This window comes from Lygodium microphyllum, chromosome 22 (genome assembly GCF_053477565.2).
Source record: "Lygodium microphyllum isolate KBCC chromosome 22, Lygodium_microphyllum_v1.1.10, whole genome shotgun sequence".
Lineage (NCBI taxonomy): Eukaryota > Viridiplantae > Streptophyta > Polypodiopsida > Schizaeales > Lygodiaceae > Lygodium > Lygodium microphyllum.
Genome location: NC_141156.1, coordinates 6,984,425 through 6,989,847, shown reverse-complemented (window position 1 = coordinate 6,989,847; position 5,423 = coordinate 6,984,425). Strand labels below are relative to the sequence as shown.

The 5,423-nt window shown below is 41.1% G+C and overlaps 1 pseudogene; it reads right to left on the bottom strand.

Annotated features, from left to right (window-relative positions):
- Positions 1 to 899: 899 nt before the first annotated feature.
- On the bottom strand, positions 900 to 2,327 carry LOC148016861 (pentatricopeptide repeat-containing protein At2g33680 pseudogene; annotated as a pseudogene).
- Between the last annotated feature and the right edge of the window lie 3,096 nt (positions 2,328 to 5,423).

The window sequence follows — 5,423 nt, the reverse complement described above, 5'->3', positions numbered from 1 at the left end:
TTCATGGTTTTAGATGACTTTTAGTTTAGGATGCTATCATTCACTACATGAATCCATGACAATTAGTAACAAGTCTAGAATGTTAAATTCGTGGTGTGGCTGCCATGGCTCTCCTACCAAACTGATAAGGACACAAATCAGTTTTTGAGATTCTCTATGTCCAAATTGGGGTTTGAATTTTCATTCTATTTATGGCATTCCTCATCTAGGCACAAAGGTCACCTCTAGTTTGAGAATAAGGACACTGGAGAATCTCTTTGGAACTAGTGTATAGCGTACAAGAGGAGAAAGTTCTACAAGAAGTGGTAAAACTTTGAATCACTCATGTGAATACATTCTCACTATTTTTGCCTAGCTGTGCCACAAGATTTCTTAGTTTTGTTTTGCCACTTGACTTACATTGACTTACATCAGACCAAGGTGTATTAGAAATTGGTGGCTTAAAGTGGTACCCTCAGCCATATAAAACCAGTCTTGTTGTCATTTTCTGTAATAAAGTGCTATATACCTTTGTGAGCTGCTGATAATTCTACCACCAAGTCACACTGGGGTGTATACCCTACCTCAGTAAATTTCCTACTAAGTCTCTCTAGCTTCACATAAACATCAGTGCATTGCATGTGGCCATTGTCTCCCACAACAAAGCCATGCACCTCATCATCAATCTCAATGAAGGCATGTCCTGGCTTCCTCTAGCCTTGTGTCCGTTTACGAAGCCATTTTAATTTGTCCACTTCTTTCCACATGCCAGCGTCAGCATAAATATTTGACATCAAAACTATAGCAGAAGCATTTCCTGCATCTCGTAAGCTGATAGCATCAAAGCAGTGTCTTCCTACTTCTACATCACCATATATTCTGCAGCTACCTAGCAAAGATCTCCAGCTTACCATTTTCTCTTAGAATCTCATGCTTTGAAGCAGTTTTTCAGCTTCATGCAAGCGACTTGAACTACCAAGAAGGTCGATCATGCAATTATAATACTCAAGGTTTGGCTTGAACCCAAACTCATTTTCTATTGAACAAAAGCACTGATAAGCTTCCTCAATCAAACCCAAATGGCTACACATAGAAAGTAGGGAGACAAGGACAACACTGTCTGGGTTCAAGCCTTCTTGTCTCATCTGCTTAAAGTACTGCAGCGGTAAAATGTAATTCTTACGAAACGAATATCCTGCAATCATTGCACTCCATGTGACACCATCATGCTTGGACAATGTTTCAAACACTCCATGAGCATCCTCCAAGCTTCCACATTCAACATAAAGATTAATAAGGGCACTTCCAATCACTTGGTTAGTATGCAAGCCACTCTCAACAACACACGTGTGAATAAGCTTGCCCTGATGCAGAGCACCTGAGAGACAGCAAGCCTTTAAGATGCTAGCATACGCAACAGCATTAGGTGTCACTCTAGATTGCTGCATCTGCTCAAAAAGTGTCAAAGCCTCCTGGCCATTGAATCCATATTGCACATATCCTGAAATTATGGTGTTCCATGTCACCACATCTCGTGTGTGTAGTTGATCAAATGCTATTCTTGCTTCAATGAGACTCTCACACTTACCATACATGTCAATAAGGGCATTCCCAATAAGAAGATCAAATGTGCAGTGGCTGCAAAGGATGCCAACATGCATCATTTTGCCCTGATATAGATTGCATGCCTTGAGTACACCAGCAACAGTAATGTTTTCTATACCCATTCCCTCCTGTTTCATTTCTTGGAAAAGCTGAAGTGCCTCTTTGCTATACCCATGTTGAGCATATGCAGCAATCATTACAGTCCATGTCACTGCATCCCGCCTCAGCAACCGGCCAAATAAACTGCCTGCATCTTTGAGAGACTTAGACTTTGTGTACATGTCTAATAGAGAGTTTGCAATTACAACATCAGACTCAAGAATAGTTTCAATAATGTAGGCATGAATCATCCTACCAACATCTAGAGCTGCTAAACTGGCAACAGCTTTCAAAGTGCAAATGCATGTCACTTTGTCTGGTGTTCTTTCTTCTTGGTGCATTTGTTGAAAAAGTTGAATGCACTCTACAGAAAGCCCTTGCTGAACATAACCTGCAATAATTGCATTCCATGTTACAACACTTCTCACTGGCAACTTTCCAAACAAATATTCAGTGTCCTTGAGTTCTCCACATTTTGTATACATGTCAATGAGACTGTTGTTCAGGGAAAGATCCGACTCTAATGCAGCTTCAAGAATGTAAGCATGTAGTTGTCTTCTCGTATCTGAGGCTGATGTCCTAGAACATGCCTTGAGAATGCTAAAGAGGGTGACATTATCAGCCATCAAATCCTCCTTTTGCATTGTGCCAAAAAGAACTAGAGCCTAATGGAGATACCCCACATTTGCATATCTAGCAATCATGGCATTCCATGTCACTATGTTGCAAATCTGATGGTTATTGAACAAGGTGCGGGCATCCTTAAGATTCCCACACTTAGCGTACATGTCAATAAGGGTACTCTTGACATAGATGTTAGACTCGAGACAGTTATTAACAATGTCAGTGTGGATGAGTTTACCAGAAGTAAGGAGCCCTGCGATGGCACATGCTTTGAGGGCGACAAAGAGATAGTCGTCCGGCATGACATTGAACTGCTGCATTTGAGAATAGAGCTTGACGACCTCGTGGCTGTGGCTCGAGTTAGTGGGGCAGACATGATAGCATGCTAGACAAATGTGTTCGCTTTGGGGGCTTTGGTGAAGACCTCACTAGCCTCAGGTAAGCTTCCGCATGCGGCAAACATTCGGATGAGGTGGCTTGCCAGAGAATTAGAGAGCGCAACATCGTTCGTACAGATCGACGAATAGATTTGCCTGCCTTTGTAGAGGTCTTTTGATTTGGCATAGGCCTGCAGAAGGCGGCACCATGCATCGACTAAAGTGTAGGAACCATTCTTATTCATAAGCTGGGACAATTCATTGCCATGTCATAGGAAACCTGTCAAAGCTCAAGCCAGCCAACATGTGAGAAGGATTCATAGTCGTAGGCTGCACATGTGCCGAATTGTGATGCGAGAGTACTCAGAGATTAGAGATCACGAAGCCGATTACAGGTTTATGCAAATTTTGCTCTGCTGAACGGAGCGATCACTGTCATATTCTTTGGCCCCTTTCGTTCCTTTCCTTCGTCCCCCAACCTCCTTTCGCTCCTTTCCTCATCCATGAGAGGGCGGACAACTCTTGGGAAATCCTTGTGGCTGGGTGGAAAAGGGGAATTTTCACCCTTTTGTCCACCGTGCAAGTGTGAACCGGGCCTTAGTATCAATCGATGATGCATTCTATCTATTAACCGGTGAAGTACTAATTAGGAGACGGGCGGGAAGGGATGTTAAGGATGAGCTCCTGTCTCGAAAAGCAGATGTTCACATAAGAGCAGGTTGAATTATTATTTGTAAGGCCAGGTTTTAATATAATTTCAGACTCGAAACTATGAAATGAAGTGGTTCAATCTAAGGCCTGGTTCACACTTGCACGGTGGACATACGGTGAAAAATCCCCTTTTCCACCTAGCCACAAGGATTTCCCAAGAGTTGTCCGCCCTCTCATTCACATTAGTGGTGGACAAGGAAAGGAGTGAAAGGAGCTTGGGGGAAGAAGGAAAGGAACAAAAGGAGTGAAAGAAGATGATAGTGATTGCTCCATTGCTGTCCGCCACAACTCACAGGGCCTGCACTTGCTCCCACTGTTTTCTGCTTGCCTCTTGTTGGGACATTCTTTAGAAATGTAAGAAGGCATCCAAACAAAGTTTGTTCTTTCTCTGAAGCTGACAGACCTGGAGACTATTGAATGACAGAATTGTTGAGCTCTTATTAACAAGAGGTATGAGTTGACAGACCTGTAGGCTATTGAATGATAGAATTCACAGTTAGGCATTCATATAAAATGGCCAGTTAGAAGATATTGACAAAAATCAACCATAAGCCACATAAGTCCAAGTGATTATCTTCTATTATAAAGTTGATCAGTTCTAAGCACAATAACAAGAATCCAACTGTGAGAAAGCAGCAATTGTATGGCAAAATCCCCCAGTTATTACTAGACGACTAGGACCTGCAAAGGAGAACTGAGGTTGGTTTCTTATGGTGGAGGCCTCACTTGATTTGGCATTATGGCCTATGAGCTTGCAACATGCATGGAATCTGACAGTTGCTACCATGAAAAACTACACAAAATGAGAGACCTATAACACATTTACAACTGCATTCCCTTTTTTCATGCATTCAAGAATGGGAGATGACATTATCCAAGCAACCTGCCATCTTAAACATCTCCCGCATACATAGGGACCAACTAGCTTCATATATGTGTAAAAGCTATATTAGTAAGCTACACTAATGTAAATCACTTGCTCTACAAAAGGATCACCACTATTAGGTTGTGGAGGTATTTCATGCCACTACCCAAAGGTTCCCCATTCCTAAATCCCATCCATTTCATTGCACCTTGTAATTTTGGAGCATAGACGAACATGCACCTCCTCATCAGACTTCATGTCAAGCAATTGCTACAGGTGGCCCTGCTTGCTAAGGCTTTTTCTCCTCCAATTTTGCAAAAATGAAGTCATACCACAAAACTTGCCGACTTTTGATTGATCATGTACAACTACTAAAATCTTCAAGGCTTTATATTATACATTGCCATCACTGGCTTTGCTTTCCAGCCTGCTCAGGTATAAGTTTTTGGAGTAGTTTTGGAGTTGCACCTTTCAACTCTATTATTTTAACATCCAAAAAAACTATCAGTCACAATTATATGGAATGATGTGTCTATAAGGTAGGAGAACTTACTCTTATACAAACCTAGAAGTTTAAAAATAAACAGAGGAGAAAGTGGTCTTCCAAATGGCAGTTGAGTATTTGGATCGCGAAGTTCATCAAAGAAAGGATGCACACATGCTTCAAGTTGGTACACAATTGAGAATAGAATGAACTCACATGATGGTAAAGTAAATATTGGAGTTGAAAATTAAGACATAGTAAAGTAACTATTGCAGTTGCAGATTAACCCACTTTTCTTGTTCACATTAAAGATTAAACATAATGCTCAGTACCTTGAATAGGAAAATATTATTACATTATAGGACTAAAAGATTAAAAACATAGATCTTACTGCATTGCTGGGAGAATATTGCAACACTCTAGACACCAAAAGCAACTGCCTCAGGTGGTCTTGAAAAGCACAAACAGATCATTATCAAAGCAACAATGCCCACCCCTTCTAGCAACAACAAATAAACAACGCAAATGAGCAAATAGTCTTGAAAATCCAAAGAAGTATCTGTGGGAGTAAAACTTAATGAATAGCTAAGAGAAAGCTACCACCCTAAACTAAAAGTAATCTAAAACCATGAAAATGCATTTTTAGCACCTTAACAATCTCCACCAGTTGATCGGCTCA